Below are 18,136 nucleotides of genomic sequence, written 5' to 3'. Positions count from 1 at the left end.
TTACTTTATTGTTTTGGGTTCGGGTTTATACACTCTTTTTGTGTTTCTTGTCTAGAGGGTATCTTTTAGCATTTGTTGGAGAGCTGGTTTGGTGGTGCTGAATTCTCTCAGCTTTTGCTTGTCTGTAAAGCTTTTAATTTCTCCTTCATATTTGAATGAGATCCTTGCTGGGTACGGTAATCTGGGCTGTAGGTTATTTTCTTTCATCACTTTAAGTATGTCTTGCCATTCCCTCCTGGCCTGAAGAGTTTCTATTGAAAGATTAACTGTTATCCTTATGGAAATCCCCTTGTGTGTTATTTGTTGTTTTTCCCTTGCTGCTTTTAATATTTGTTCTTTGTGTTTGATCTTTGTTAATTTGATTAATATGTGTCTTGGGGTGTTTTGCCTTGGGTTTATCCTGTTTGCAACTCTCTGGGTTTCTTGGACTTGGGTGATTATTTTCTTCTCCGTTTTAGGGAAGTTTTCAACTATTATCTCCTCAAATAGTTTCTCATAGTCTTTCTTTTTGTCTTCTTCTTCTGGGACTCCTATGATTCGAATGTTGGATTGTTTCATATTGTCCTGGAGGTCTCTGAGATTGTCCTCATTTCTTTTAATTCGTTTTTCTTTTTTCCTTTCTGATTCATTTATTTCTACCATTCTATCTTCTGCTTCACTAATCCTATCTTCTCCCTGGGTTATTCTACTATATGTTGCCTCCAGAGTGTTTTTGATCTCATTTATTTCATTACTCATTATATATTCTTTTTTATTTCTTCTAGGTCTTTGTTAAACCCTTCTTGCATCTTCTCAATCCTTGTCTCCAGGCTATTTATCTGTAATTTCATTTTGATTTCAAGATTTTGATTCATTTTCACTATCATTATTCAGAATTCTTTATCAGGTAGATTCCCTATCTCTTCCTCTTTTGTTTGGTTTGGTGGGCATTTTTCCTGTTCCTTCACCTGCTGGGTATTCCTCTGTCTCTTCATCTTGGATATATTTCTGCGTTGGGGTGGCCTTTCTGTATTCTGGCAGTTTGTGGTATTCTCTTTATTGTGGAGTTTCCTCCCTGTGGGTGGGGTTGTATCAGTGGCTTGTCAAGGTTTCTTGGAGAGGGAAGCTTGTGTCGGAGTTCTGGTGGGTGGAGCTGGATTTCTTCTCTCTGGAGTGCAATGAAGTGTCCAATAATGAGTTATGAGATGTCAATGGTTTGGGGGTAACTTTGGGCAACCTGTATATTGAAGCTCAGGGCTGTGTTCCTGTGTTGCTGGAGAATGTGCATGGTATGTCTTGCTCTGGAACTTGTTGGCCCTTGGGTGGTACTTGGTTTCAGTGTAGGTATGGAGGCGTTTGATGAGCTACTATCGATTAATGTTCCCTGGATTCAGGAGTTCTCTGATGTTCTTAGGGTTTGGACTTAAGCCTCCTGCTTCTGGTTTTCAGTCTTATTTTTACAGTAGTCTCAAGACTTCTCCTTCTATACAGCACTGTTGATAAAACATCTAGGTTAAAGATGAAAAGTTTCTCCACAGTGAGGGACACCCAGAGAGGTTCACAGAGTTACATGGAAGAGAAGAAGGAGGAGGGACAATGAGGTGACCTGAATGAGATGAGATGGAATCAAAAGAGGAGAGAGCAAGCTAGCCAGTAATCATTTCCTTACGTGCACTCCACAGTCTGGACCATTAAGAGAGGTTAGCGGAGTTATACAGAGAAGAGGAGAGGGAGGAAGGAGACAGAGGTGGCCAGGAGGATAAAAGAGGGAAATGAAAAGGAGAGAGACAGATCCAGCCAGTAACCAGTTCCCTAAGTGTTCTCCACCGTTTGGAACACATAGAGATTCACAGAGTTGGGTAGAGAAGAGAAGGGGGAGGGAGGAGACAGAGGCGACCTGGTGGAGAAAAAGGAGAGTCCAAAGAGGGAGAGAGCAGTCAAGCCAGTAATCTCACTCTCAAGTATAAATGGGTACCTAAAATTGGGTTTTTAAAGGTACAAAATTGATAAGAACTACCAAAAAGCAAAGGTTAAAAATCTAGAGTAGAGGTTGGATTTTCAAAAATACAATATTAAAGAAAAGAAGAAGAAGGAAAAAAAAAAAGTTACAAAAATTATTTTTTTTAAAATATGGTTTGCTTTAAAAATAGGGTCTTTTTTGAAAAGTAATAGTAGGTTATAAAAATGAAAATTAAAGGAGTAATAGAGGACTTAAAAATTTTAAAAAGTTAAAAAAGAAGAAAAAAAGAATGATCATAAAAAATAGTAAAGATGTATCTAAGACTTTCTCTGTGGTGTTGTGGACTGTGTGGGGTCAGTTCATTTTCAGATAGTTCTTTGGTCCAGCTTATATTTCTCAGGATCTATAGGCCCCTTCCTATGTAGTTGGTACTAATGACAAGGTTTTAATCTATTGCACCTGTCACTTCTAGGCGATTCCCTCTGTTTTAGCTTCTTCTGTTTGCTGGTCTCTTCAGTGTCTGACTTCCGCCCTGACACAAGGGGGGCGGTGGTGGACACTTTTTTTAGGCTCACTTGTTCAGTTGCACTGTGGGGAGGGAGGGATGCTGCAAACAAATAACACTGGCATGTGCTTGCAGTGCCTCAGCCACAGTGGGCCTGCCCCCGCTCGCAGCGCACACAGCTCAGGCTCTAGGTTGCTCCACCAGGAACCATCCAAGGCCGGCCATGGGCTGCATGCACCTCCCAGGTCTAAGCTGCTCAGGTTCAGGCACTCGGGTAGTCCTCAGAGGCGCAGACTCAGTTGGGCCTGCGTTCTGTGCCCTTCCCAGGTCCGAGTAGCTCAGGTGTTTGGTGAACATGGTCGCTGCGACTTATCACCTCTCCAATGCCTGCTGCTCAGTTTTCTGGTGTACAACTGGCACACCTTCTCAAGTGGATGATGACTGTCCAGAACCCCAAGAAGTCTTAGTTATCAAAAGAGCCTGCTTGACGTTTGACTGCTAATGTCTCTCTGGGGCTGCGATTCCCCCCTTCCAGCCCTTCTGGCTCTGACTGTCTGTCACTGGAGGGATATGGTCTGCAGCCAGCTAATTCTGTTCTGTCCTTTGTTCTGTGCACGGTCTTGGTGGTGTCTTATATTAGAGCTTTTCACATGGTAGCTATCCCACAGTCTGGTTTGCTAGCCCAAGTTAGTTTGCTCTGATTACACTCAGGGCATTCGGGTCCAATACTTACTCTAAGCAATGCAGCCCACGCCTCCCTGCCCAGGCCCCGCTTGCTAGTGGTGGATGCAGGCGTCTGCGCTGCTTCTCCGCTGGGGAAGTTACCATTGGGCTCATAATCTGTGGGTTTTAATTATTTATTTATTTTTCCTCCCTGTTATGTTTCCCTCTGCGTTTCCAAGGCTCACCACAGACTCAGCAGTAAGAGTGTTTCCTGGTGTTTGGAAACCTCTCTCTTTTTAAGACTCCCTTCCCAGGACGGAGCTCTGTCCCTACCTCTTTTGTCTCTTTTTTTTGTCTTTTATATTTTTTCCTACCTCTTTTTGAAGACAATGATCTATTTTTCTGGGTGCCTGATGTCCTCTGCCAGCACTCAGAAGTTGTTTTGTGGCATTTACTCAGCGTTTAAATGTTCTTTTGATGAATTTGTGGGGGAGAAAGTGGTCTCCCCATCCTATTCCTCTGCCATCTTAGGACCGCCTCCCTGCTTTAGTCTTGAGAGATTATACATTTCTAGGAATTTGTCTATTTATTCCAGTTGTCCCTTTACTGTATACAAACAACTGTTTGTAGTTATCTGTTATGATCCTTCATATTTCCATGGTGTAGGTTATAACGTCTCCATTTTAATTTCTGTTTTTATTGATTTGCATCATAATTTTTTTTTTCCTTTGATGAGTCTGGCTAATAGCCTATCAGTTTTACCTTTTCAAAGAATCAACCATTAGTTTCTTTGGCTTTTTTATATTGATCTTTAATCTCTATTTCATTTATTTCTGCTCTGAACTTTATTATTTCTTTTCTTATACTAAGGGATCTTGTTTGACCTTTGATGTGTAAGATTAGATTGTTTGAGAATTTTGTTTGTTTGTTTCCTGTAAACTTCCCTCTTAGCACTGCTTTGCTACATCTCATAGATTTTGGATAGTTGGTTTTTGTGGCTTTCAATGGATACTTTATGAAAATTTTTTTTATTGACTTCAGTTCAGTTCAGTAGCTTAGTCGTGTCCGACTTGTTGCAACCCCAAGGACCAGAGCATACCAGGCCTCTCTGTCTTACAAAGTTATAATAGTTTCTGGTATACAGTATAGTAATTCAGTTGTGTTTTCCATATTCTTTTCCATTAGGGATTATTATAGAATACTGAATATATTGTAGTTTCCTGAGCTACACATAGGACTTTGTTGTTCACCTATTTTATATATAGTACTTTGTTATCTGCTAATTCTAAATTTCTGATTTGTTCCTCTCACAATCCCTTTTCCCTTTGGTAATCATAAATTTATTTTCTATGTCTGTGAGTCTTTTTCTAGTTTATAAATGTTTATTTATATTGTATTTTAGATTCCACATAAAAGTGATATTTATCTTTGTCTTTCTGACTTACTTTAGTTAGTATGATAATATCTAGGTCCATCCATGTCACTGCAAATGGCATTATTTCATTATTTTTTATGGATGAATATTAATAATATTCCATTGTGTATATGTACACATTTTCTTTATCCATTCACCTTAAGAGACATTTAGGCTGCTTCCAGGTCTTGGCTATTATTAATAATGCTGTTATGAATGATCAGATGCATGTTTTTTCAAATTATAGTTTTTCACCAGATGTATGTCTGGGAGTGGATTTGCTGGATCATATGACAAGTCTACTTTGGCTTTTCAAAGAGCCTTCATACTGTTTTCCATAGTGGCTGCACAAATTTACATTTCCACCAACAATGTAGGAGGGTCCTCTTTTCTCCAAAACTTCTCCAGCATTTGTTATTTATAGACTTTTTAATGATGATGGCCTCTCCAGCTACCTTTTGAGTTCTTTGATTTCTTCAGAGATCTATTGGTTGTTCAGTAATATATTGTTCTGCATCAATATGCTTGCATTTTGTTTTGGTTTTTCTGTAATTTTTACTTGTAGTTGATTTCTAGCCTCACAATATTGTGTTTAGAAAGACAATTGATATGATTTCAGTTTTTTAAATTTACCAAGGCTTATGTAATCTATCCTGGAGAATTGTTCATGAGCATTTGAAAAGCATGTAAATGTTCTATCCATCTGGTATAATATGTCATTTATGGCCAGGGTTTTGTTATTGATTTTCTGTCCATATAATCTGCATTGATGTAAGTGGGCTGTTAAAGTCTATCACTTGTGTTGGTTTACCATCAGTTTCTCCATTTGTGCCTGCTAATAATTTGCTTTATGTATTTAGGTGTTCATATATTGGATTCATATATATTTACAATGGTTATATATTATTTTTGGAATGATTGCTTGATAATTATGTAATGCTTTTCCTTGTCTCTTGTTGCAGTCTCTGTTTTCAGTTCTATTTGGTCTGATATAAGTATTGCCATTCCAGCTTTCTTTTGATTTCTATTTGCATGAAATCTTTTACCTGTCCCCTCAGTTTCAGTCTGTGTGTATCTTTAGATTTGAAGTAACTCTTTTTTAGGAAACATATATAGAGCCCTTTTTTTCTGGGCCCATTTGGCCACTCTAGGGCTTCCCAGGTGGTGTTAGTGGTAAAGAACCCACCTGACAACACAGGAGACATAAGAAAAGCTGGTTCGATCCTGGGTCAGGAAGATCCCCTGGAGGAGGGCAGGGCAAACCACTGCAGTATTCTTGCCTGAAGCATACCATGAACAGAGAAGCCTGGAAGGCTACAGTCCACAGGATCAAAAAGAATTGGACACAACTGAAGTGACCTAGCAGCAACAGTAGCAGCAAACCACTCTGTGTCTTTTGATTGGAGCATTTAGTCTATTTACATTACAAGTAATTACTGATAGGTACATACAACATTTTGTTAATTGTTTGGGGATTGTTTTTATAGTTCTTTTTTCTTCCTTTCTTTTTCTCTCATACTCTTCTTGTCTTTAATGTTAGGTTTAAGTTCCTTTATCTTTTTGTGTGCATATTTATCCAAAATGTATCAGTTCATACAATTCAAACTCAAAAAACAACCCCATTAAAAATAGGCAGAAGACTTGAATAGAGAGCTTTCCAAAGACTAGAAACAAGTGGCCAACAAGCATATGGGGCACTCAAAACTGCTAATCATCAGAAAAATGCAAATTAAAACCACAATGAGATATCATCTCACATCTGTCAGAATGCCTATTATCAAAAAGACCACAAATAACAAATGTTGGCAAGGATGTGGAGAAGAGGAAAACATTGTACACTGATGTGGGAATGTAAATTGGTATAGCTACTGTGGTAAATAGTATGAAAGTTCCTCAAAAAAGTAAAAATAGAAGCCATCACATGATTCATCAATTCCACTCTTGAGTATATATCCAAAGAAAATAAAAGTACTAATTCAAAAAGATATATGCACCCCAATGTTCATAGTAGCACTATTTACAATTGTCAAGATATGAAAGCAACCTAAGTGTCCATCAACAGATGAATGAATAAAGAATATTTTGGAGATACATATATATCCAAAATAATATTATATTTTGGAATATATTCAACCATAAAAAGGAATAATTTTTTGTCATTTTCAACAATATTTATGTACCTGAATGATATTATGTTTAGTGAAATAAGTCAGAAAAATACAAATACTGTAAGTTATCACTTATATGTATAATGTCAAAACTGAAATAAATGAATATTAAAAAAAAAAACAGAAAGAGACTCAGATATTGAGAACAAATTAGTAGATATCATTAGGAGGAGGAATGAGGAGATGCATGAAAGAGGTAGGAGATTAAAAGTTATAGACTACTGTGTATAAAATAAATAAGCTACAATGATATATTGTGCAACCCAGGGAACATAGCCAATATTTTATAATAATTATAAATGGAGTATAACCTTTAAAACTGCTAATCTCTATGTAGTACACCCATAATTTACATAATTATTGTACATCAATTCAGTTCAGTTCAGTCGCTCAGTCATTCCAACTCTTTGCGACCCCATGAATCGCAGCACGCCAAGCCTCCCTGTCCATCACCAACTCCCGGAGTTCACTCAGACTCACGTCCATCGAGTCCGTGATGCCATCCAGCCGTCTCATCCTCGGTCATCCCCTTCTCCTCCTGCCCCCAATCCCTCCCAGCATCAGTCTTCTCCAATGAGTCAACTCTTCACATGAGGTGGCCAAAGTACTGGAGCTTCAGCTTTAGTATCATTCCTTCCAAAGAAATCTCCTTCAGAATGGACTGGTTGGATCTCCTCACAGTCCAAGGGACTCTCAAGAATCTTCTCCAACACCACAGTTCAAAAGCATCAATTCTTCAGTGCTCAGCCTTCTTCACAGTCCAACTCTCACATCCATACATGACCACTGGAAAAACCATAGCCTTGACTAGATGAACCTTAGTCAGCAAAGTAATGTCTCTGCTTTTGAATATACTATCTAGGTTGGTCATTAACTTTTCTTCCAAGGAGCAAGCGTCTTTTCATTTCATGGCTGCAGTCATCATCTGTAGTGATTTTGGAGCCCCCAAAAATAAAGTCTGACACTGTTTCCACTGTTTCCCCATCTATTTCCCATGAAGTGATTGTACATCAACTATGCCTAAATTAAAAGACATGAGGGAATATATAAACAACATTAAAACTATTCAAGAGTTTGCCACATTAGATGGTGAATGTTCCAGTATAAGAAATTTTTAAACAATATAAATATCCAGTGGACAAGAAGGACATAGAAGAAATTCCTTCCTTAGATGGTGAACTAGATTACATGCCCTTCAATACCCTTGTCTGCAATGTCTTTATGGCTTTATATCCACTTTCTGGGCATCCCAATGCCAAGCAATAAGAGCCTGATGAGAGCCACATTGCTAATTTGTTTGTTTGTAAAGAAGAAAGGAAGGAAAAGTTATGGAGAAGAGAGGAACTTGGGTTGGGAAAACTGAAAAACACAAATTGAATTTAAAGTTAACTATACTTTCTTTTTATTAATATTAGAATAGTGCATACACACATTAATATATTATAAAAAAAAAAAAATTGCACCGGTTCTGCTCTAAACTCCTATACAGACCTCCCCAAACCAGTTGTATTGGGTTATCTTGTTGGTGATCCTGTCCTCTGAAATGGTTCCCCTACTTCTACCCTCTTCTCAGATATCATGAACAGTGAGCCTGCCAAGCAGTTAGGGTGACTTGCAGAGGTGAGGGCTGCTGGTGTACACTGAGAGATCACCTTTAGTCAGTGTAAGGATTCATCCAGTGATGCCCCAGTGTAGGTTCAAGAAAGCTCTTATTGATCTCCCGACCACTCTATGCCAGTAGCATTAATGGGAAGGTTGTTTTTTGTGTGTGTGTTCCACCACATACACTCTGGAACACACACTCCACATACCACATATCACATAGACTGTGCCATGCATATTCCCAATTTCTGACTAGTTCCTAAACTGTGAGACTCGCATATCCTTTGCGATTACTCCAGTTTTGTCTAAATTCTGTGCCATTGCCTTCATTGTTGTTTACACGTTGTTTATGTGATTATGCTCTCACTTTACTCCTCAAGTCTACATTTATTCTCTTTTCCTCAGGAGCTAATTTGGCTAGTATCTTGAATGAAGACTTGTGTCTTTCTTTTGGCAACAAGGCCAGAGATGGCTTTGAATAGTGACGGGATTAGCTTCCACTATTCCCTACCATTGTATTTCTGTTCTTCTACCCTCTCCCTACTTCCATCCATTTCTAACCCTCTCTGCTTTACTGGTTCCCTCAACATCTTGCAAGCTCCCTTGACCTCTGGATTCTGATTAGAGTTGAGCAAGAGTATGCACTAGTTAGTACTGGCGAGTTCAAAAGGTGAGACATAGAGGAATCAGCTCTGTGGTTCAGACAGAGGCTACCTCTTTTTTATTTCTAATTTATTTTTTTGATTGAAGGATAATTGCTTAAGATAATTCTGTTGTTTTCTGTCAACTCTCAACATGAACCAGTCATAGGTATACATATATCCTCTCCCTCCTTAGGATGCTGTCCTCCCATATCTCTGACTCCCACTAGGTCCTGGAAATTTCTTCTCCTCCGCTTCCTCTGCAGTTGATTAGTTTCTTTTTGTTTTATTAGTTCCTGAGAGTCTCTTGGACTGCAAGGAGATGCAACCAGTCCATCCTAAAGGAAATCAGTCTTGGATATTCAGTGGAAGGACTGATGCTGAAGCTGAAACTCCAATACTTTGGCCACCTGATGTGAAGAACTGATTCATTTGAAAAACCCTAGGCTGGGAAAGATTGAAGACAGGAGGAGAAGGGGATGACAGAGGATGAGATGGTTGGATGGCATCACCAACTCAATGGACATGAGTCTGAGTAAACTCCAGGAGTTGGTGATGGACAGGGAGGCCTGGCGTGCTGTGGACCATGGGGTCACAAAGTGTTGGACATGACTGAGTGACTGAACTGAACTGAAGCGGGTACCTTATATCCCTTTTTGATTACCTTATTTGTGCTCACATCTCTATAAATAGTTTCTTCATTAAATTATCTTCAATAGTACCTTCTGCTTCCTGTTGGCATACTAACTAAAATTTATCTTCAGAACCCCTATTGCCACCCAAATATCCATCAACTGATGAAGGGATAAACAAATTGTGGCACTGTATGTACATAACAAAAAATGATATTCAGCCATAAAAAAGGAATGAAGTACTGCTACAACATGGTTGAATCTGGAAAACATACTAAATGAAAGAAACCAGGCACAAAAAGTTATATATTACATAAAACCATTCTTAACAAATATCCAGAATAGGAAAATCTACAGTGATACACCGAAATCAGTTGTTTCCAGGTGCTGGGAAATGGGGAAAATGGGGGAACTGCCTAATGACATAGGGGTTTTTTTTAAGAGTGATAAAATGTTTTAGAACTAGATAAAGTTGTGGAACATTGTGAATGTACTAAATGCTACTGAATTGTTCACTGTAAGATGGTTAATTTTATGTTATTGAATTTTAGTTAGTTAAGAGAAAAATGGAACCTCAGAGAGACAGAATTCTCGTTGCAGGAATGTGGAAACTCTTCCTGCCCATCATAAACAAGTGGAAGGAAATGCTTGCTTCAATCCTAACTCCCTGAGTTACACATGGACCTCCCGCCATGATTACATCCTGCCCTTTAATACTAACGCTGCCGTTATGCATTTGTCTTCACCTTCCTTTATCCCATTTACTGTCCCATTTACACTCACCTTTACATTATTTACTTTTGACTTTCGCATTCTGAAACAGATCTGCTGAAGTTTATTTTCTAATATATCTTGGTTCTAACTTTGATTCAATGCCTATTCCAAGGCAAAATTAATACGCTGATTTTTCCCTTTGAAAGCCCATTATAACCTCATTCTTCCTGGCTACTTATTATTGGGTTGCTAAGAGCAGATCCACAACTACTTGTGAGAAATTTATTGCATAGGTTAGCCTGCCAAAACTAGACCTTTCATCAAAAGCATGCAAATGTATTTTTAAAAAGCCACATCCTTTAGCTTCCTTATTAATTCAGAATAAACAAGAATGTTTTGACTTTGCAGAAAATGATGTTGAAAGCCTTATAGGCATTATTCCTTGGAAGCATTTTATAATTTGATTCAAACAGTGGTAAAAAAAAAAAAAAAGTTGATGCCTACAGTTTCCTATTTTTCAGAACTTTTTATTCTTTTTTGTTAGATTTTCCTTTTCTTTCCTTTTCATTAAGATTCATCAGTAAGCCTTGTGCTCTTTTTCTCATGTTGGACTCTCAGCTTTCTTGAATTAAAGCCATTCTCTTCTTTGGCATAAACATATGATAGAAAGGATAGCTTATTCAACATACTTTTGAAACATATTATAAGGGTTAGGTACAGCCCTTCACATTTTTGGTACCAAAATGAATGCATTGATCTTGGCTTCAAAAAACTCATAGCCTAGTACAAGAGGCACATGAATAAAGAAATGTCCATTATAGGGTGCTTTATATATAGAGGTTCTAACAGAGGCAAAAACAGTGTGCAATAGAATTGCCTAACTCTATGAAGGTAGCATGGAGAAGAAAAGGGCAACCCACTCCACTATTCTTGCCTGGAGAATCCCATGGACTGAGGAGCCTGGTGGGCTATGGTCCATGGGGTCACAAAGAGTCAGGCATCACTGAGTGACTATCACTTCACTTCACATGAAGTGAGCAAAGAGAGAGAAAAAAGGTTATAAGATGGATGGATTAAAGAGAGAGCACAAAAGTGCTTCAAAAAGGTGATAATGTTTAATTGAGCCTTGTTGGCTTAAAGGTCAACATTCAGAAAATGAAGATCATGGCATCCAGTCCTATCACTTCATGGGAAATAGATGGGGAAACAGTGGAAACAGTGTCAGACTTTATTTTGGGGGGCTCCAAAATCACTGCATATGGTGACTGCAGCCATGAAATTAAAAGACACTTACTCCCTGGAAGAAAAGTTATGACCAACCTAGATGGCATATTCAAAAGCACAGACATTACTTTGCCGACTAAGGTCCATCTAGTCAAGGCTATGGTTTTTCTTGTGGTCATGTATGGATGTGAGAGTTGGACTGTGAAGAAGGCTGAGCACCAAAGAATTGATGCTTTTGAACTGTGGTGTTGGAGAAGACCCTTGAGGGTCCCTTGGACTGCGAGGAGATCCAACCAGTCCATTCTGAAGGAGATCAACCCTGGGATTTCTTTGGAAGGAATGATGCTAATGCTGAAACTCCAGTACTTTGGCCACCTCATGCAAAGAGTTGACTCATTGGAAAAGACTCTGATGCTGGGAGGGATTGGGGGAGGAGGAGAAGGGGACGACAGAGGATGAGATGGCTGGATGGCATCACTGACTTGAAGGATGTGTGTCTGAGTGAACTCCGGGAGTTGGTGATGGACAGAGAGGCCTGGCGTGCTGCAATTCATGGGGTCGCAAAGAGTTGGACACGACTGAGTGATTGAACTGAACTGAACTGAATTCTAAATAGTTTTCCAGGAGTATAAGAAGGAGAAAGGCAAACTTAAGGAACATCATGCACAGAAATTCCATGGCATAACATAACATGTCCTATTTAAGAGCTGGACATAGTTCAGCAAGACCACTCAAACATTAAGTGAAAAAAAGGGTAAATAATGAAGCAGAAAAATTCATAATGGTTTGGTTACAAGGAATTTGGGTGCTGTAATAAAGGGTTTGGACCATGTCATTAGGTAAAGGAAAGCCATAAAATGATTTTTAACCCAAGAGCAAACAGTTTAAATTTGTAAAATATGGACAATAGGTAGAAGGAAACAAATACAGATCATTAAACAAAGAGGTTCTTAGGATGGTGCAGGTGAGTAATGATGAAGGCTGGACCTAAGGCACTGGTTGCAGGGACAGATAAAGTAAAACCAAATAATGAATGCAAAGGTCATTGACAGGAATGGTGAGTGATGGGAAATGAGAGACACTTATAGAAAGAGTCATTTAAATTCCCAGATTTCTTATTTGGTTAATGGCATCACATTCATAAGGTTGCTCAATATAATGATGTCAAAGGTGAAGCAAATTTGTGTCAAGAGCAATGACAAGTTCACTTTTAGAGCTAGAGAGTTTGGTTCAGTGGAATATTTAGGTAGAACAACCCAAATAGGTTATTATATATACAGGGCTTCAGTTCAGGATAGAGTTTAGAGATTCTTTTAGTCATTTAGTCATTTTCTCCACTCTGTTAGAGACATGAACATGTCTGAGCTCTCAATTCTGGCTTGGGTCTTAGGGATTCAGGATATGTATGTAGTGAGAGAAACTGGACCACTGATTTGGGAATATGAAGCTCAGGACTTTGAATTGTGTCTAGGGATTGTGTCTAGGAATTTTAAAAAAAGGATAAAATTATCAAAATATAATACAGTTCAACCAAAACATTAATTTAAAGGTGTCTAACAGAGAAGCTGAATCTGAGTACAAGGACACCATACCAAAGCAGCAGAATTCAGATGGGAGGCACAAGTCACAGAGCTTCCCTGAGCCACCAAAGTATTTCCCCAGGTTATTGTAAAACCAAGTTAGCAGATGGAAAAGGCAATGGCACCCCACTCCAGTACTCTTGCCTGGAAAATCCCATGGATGGAGGAGCCTGGTAAGCTGCACTCCATGGGGTCTCTAGGAGATGGACACGATTGAGCGACTTCACTTTCAGTTTTCACTTTCAGGCATTGTAGAAGGAAATGGCAACCCACTCCAGTGTTCTTACCTGGAGAATCCCAGGGACGGCAGAGCCTGGTGGGCTGCTGTCTCTGGGGTCGCACAGAGTCGGACATGACTGAAGCAACGCAGCAGCAGCAGCTGATGGAAACAGAGGCAAAGGAAGAATTAGCTCCCTGGAATCTTAAACAGTAGGTTTGGTATTCTTTCTTGACTTCCCTGGTGGCTCAAAGTTAAAGAATCTGTCTGCAGTGCAGGAGACCCATGTTCAGTCCCTGGGTTGGGAAGATACCCTGGAGAAGGGAATGGCTACCCACTCCAGTATTCTTGCCTGAAGTTTTCCATGGACAGAGGGCCCTGGTAGGGTACAGTCCATGGGGTCCCAAAGAGTTGGACACAACTGTGAGACTAACACTTCCACTTTCACTTTGGTGGGGGGGGATTCTTTAATATAAATTAATAGTAAAATAATGAAAGAATAGTTAAGTAGGAAATGACAATCCACTCCAGTAGTCTTGGCTGGAAAATTCCAGAGCTACTATCCATGGGATTCTAAAGAGTCTGACATGACTGAGCACACACACACACACACACAGTGAAAGAATAGAGTGAGAAATGTAAAGAATCCATAACAAAATGCCAGAGAATATGAATATATGTGACTTTTATTTTGGATCCTCTGAAAAGCAGACACCGATATGCAATAAGACATGCAAGCAATGTATTGAGGCAAATGCCTTTGAAAGATAAAAGGTGAAAGCAGGACAGGATAGGTAGTTTCAGACTAGAAATTTTGTTTGTCCAGATGATGGAAAGTTCCTGAGACAAAACATCCATCTAGAATAATGGGTCATTTTTAGCAAGGCAGTGGGAGGAGGGACTCAGTCAGGTCAGAGAAGGGGGTGGGAGTGGGCAAAGAGTGTGCAGAGGCTGCACCTGGGGCTTTTCAGCCAAAAATCCACCTCACAGCAGGGAATCTGAGAAATGCATTTTTATGGTTACCACAATAATAAACCAGGGGATTAAAGACTCTTAGAAGAAAAAAGACACAGTTAAGATTAGAGTCAGGAAAAAGTGATACATTTGAATACCTGGAGAGAAAAAGGATTTAGGGAGGAAGATGTAGTCATGTAATGCAGGATTTGAAATTCTGAGAGGTGTTTGATAAATCTTTTCTCTCTTTCACCATATATTATATCAGAAGGTATTCCTAATCCATATTTTGGTGAGAAAATATATTTTTATATATTTCTATTATCAGTGAAAATCTAACCAGTGAATTTTAATATTCTAAATAGAAATAACACAATTTACTCTTTTCTATACCAGATGCTCAAGTCACAGAATACTGATTTTATAAGGGTCTGTTTTCAGACAAAAATTTGGAAAGAACTTTCTACATGTTTCTCTTAAAATCATAACATATTCACATATTATTAGCATATGTGGGGGTCATGGAAGTGAGGCCACTCAGATCTCCTTTGAAAAGAACCAGCAATAGCAGAGATAATGGACTGACAGCCCCCAGCTACCAACATTCAGATCCATTGCAGCATTCACTTTGAAGAAAACCTGCCACAGGGCTGGGGCCCACGCAGTGACTAAGCATGGCAAGAGTTCTAAAGATGGGCCATTGTGACCCAGTGTAGGATTCTGTTTGATCAAGACTTTCTCTCAACTGTGCTACTGTCTGAAGCCTTCCCTCTCATCTTTCATAGGTGATTTGAAGGATCCTCCCACTTTCATTCTACTCTATCACTTTTTAGCCTTTATATCTTTTCATTTCTATTTTTTAACCAAAATTATCTGTTTTGTACATTTGATTCCTTTTTGGTATCTACTTCCCAAAAACCTCAAACTAATACAATGCATTAAAATCTTTAAGTCTGAGAAATCTTTACAGGCAAAAAAAAAAAAATTACTTTAATTTTATTTAAATCAGTTTATTTAAAATTTTCCTGTCCTTTTCTTACAGGACAATTGCCATATCACAGAACTAGTAGAACATATTAAGTTCATCATTCTAATTTATTTAACCTTCTCAATTTTCTGGAATGTAATCAACTTTATCTTCCTACCTTTTGTCTCCTTAATTTCTTGATGGAACTCTTCAATTATATTTCAGGTCCATACTCCACACCCTGCTGTTTGTTGAACTTAGTTCTCATAGAATTATTAAGCAGTTTCTAGGTATCATTTAAAAACTCAAATTCAATTTTAGCTGATTGCTGCCTTGAAATTGACACTAAGTCTACGGTTTAATTTATAGTTAGTATGTAATCTCCCTACGCCTCTGGAATATTTTTCAGATTTTCTTGGTAAAACTGAACACTGATCATGTTCCTATACTTAGACACTGTTCTCAAGCTATGCATTAATTGCAAACTATGATTTATATAGAGGATATCCTAATCTATCTGGGATCAGCATGCTGACTGGGTATAGCCAAAAATTGAATTCCTAAAGCATACATATCAGTTGTACACATATTCAACAAAAAGTCATTGAGAAAATTCAATATACCAGCCATACCCTGCAGTATTATTTGGACTGTTTCTACTAATTCTCAGAGAAACTTAAATAGAAGGTATTATAGATCCCTGTTCAAGATCAAAGGATTCATTCTTCCACTTGCTTAAAGTGAGGTGAGCAAAGAGCTCCCAAACATCAACATCTCAGTTGCTTTAGTTAGAGTCTCCCAAGATCGTGTTCTCTTCAGGGGAAGTCCAGTGATTGACTACCATGCGGGAATAAAGCCTGGCTTCCTCATCCTAGCTTGTGATACTCACAGTGCTGTTCTAGATTCAAAACTCCCCATAGTCCTCTGAGACTGCATGCAGAATAACTTCTCCCTTAGTTCAAGCCTGCTTCTTTCTCTTCTCTTTTAGAGATGGTGATTCCAAAAGCACTCCATAATAATACTTTACATGCTCATTTGCAACTCAGTCTGCTTCCAAAGGACCCCATCCCATAACCCCCACCCAGTAACAGTTGGTATTGAACACAGTTCAAGAAAACAGAGATGATGGTGGGATTTTGTAACCAAATCATTTACCATCTTACCAGTAATGAGGATTCCATCACTGGGAAGTGGAGCTCAGATAGCCCTTAACACTGGTAACAATATCATTATTAAAATTTTTTATTAGGGGTAAAATGGAATGATAAATCAGTGGATAATAATTCACCAGTTAGTATAATATTAAAATATTTGAAATATGGAGAAAATAGAAACTATAAGGGCTATCAAATCGAGTGACTGTCACTCAGATCAATTAACCTTTGGGAAAGATAGAAAAAGGCTGAGAGTTAAGTGTGAAAAAACTACAATGCCTCCTATGTGACATACTAAAAGGTTCTCATATGCTCTAACTGGAGGGTAGAGATAGCTGGGATGAGCCCAAGAGCCTAAACATAAAAATACCAGAACTCCAAAGCAAGTCATATTTGTGGCCAAAGCAACTCCACAATAGTGGTTAAAAGTGTGGAAATTTGACGCATGGAGCAGGTATACCTGGTTTGGTGTATCTGCAAATCTGGAAACCTCAGTTTTCCTTGCAAGACAACAAACAGCTAGCCCACTTTAAAATGTGCCCTCCACCCTTGCCATATAGGCCAACATAACACAACTAGAGAAGTGTTGGTCTATGTAATGGTTAATTTTACATGTCAACTTGCCTGGATCACAGGTCAAGCATTTGCCCAGACATTTGGCTAAGCATTATTTCAAGATGATATTAGCATCTGAATCAGTAGACTGAGCAAAGCAGATTGCTCTTTCAAACATGGATGGACACCAGACAGTCTGCTGAGAGTCTGAACAAACAAAAAGGCAAAGAAAAGGAGAATTCACTCTCTCTTTCTGCCTGATTGTTTGAGCTGGGATATCAGTCTTCTGTCCTCAGACTGGGACTTACATTATCAGTTATCCTGGTTCTCAGGCCTTCAGACTTAGATGGAAAGACAACACAGGCTTTCCTGGTTACAGATTGTAGGGCTTTTCAACTTCCATAATCACATGATTCAATGCCTTAAAATAAATCTATTTATAACATGTATATATCTATATGTTTATCGACCTATACTTGCCTAAAGGTATAATTGTATTAGTCACTCAGTCATGTCTGATTCTTTGCAACTCTGTGTACTGCAGCATGCCAGGCTACTCTATCCATGGAATTCTCTAGGCAAGAATACTAGAATGGGTAGTCATTCCCTTCTCCAGGGAATCTTCCTGACCAGAGGATTGAACCTGGGTCTCCTGCATTACAAGTGAATTCTTTACCATATGAGCCACCAGGGAGGCCCCTATAGGTATAATATATATTTATTAAACATGTTTTATATATATATATATATATAAAATGTGTGTGTATACATATATATATAACTGTATATAATGCACATATAAACCAATGTATATTTGTTCTCTTTCTCTGGAAAACCCTGATTAATGCAGTGCAATATGGTAGAGAAGGAAGTGTAACTCCAAATGAGCTCTCTTTAAGAAAATTAGAGATACCAAGGGAACATTTAATGCAAAGATGGGCTCGATAAAGGACAGAAACGGTATGGACCTAACAGAAGCTGAAGATATCAAAAGATGTGGCAAGAATACACAGAAAAACTGTACAAAAAAAGATCTTTATGACCCTGATAACCACAATGGTATGATCACTCACCTAGAGCCAGACATCCTGGAATGTGAAGTCAAGTTGGCCTTAGAAAGCATCACTATGAACAAAGCTAGCGGAGGTGATAGAATTCCAGTTGAGCTATTCCAAATCCTGAAAGATGATACTGTGAAAGTGATGCA

This window comes from Budorcas taxicolor, chromosome 1, assembly GCF_023091745.1.
Source record: "Budorcas taxicolor isolate Tak-1 chromosome 1, Takin1.1, whole genome shotgun sequence".
Taxonomy (NCBI): Eukaryota; Metazoa; Chordata; class Mammalia; order Artiodactyla; family Bovidae; genus Budorcas; species Budorcas taxicolor.
The sequence above is the reverse complement of the archived record's forward strand: the minus strand, read 5'-3'. Positions refer to the sequence as shown.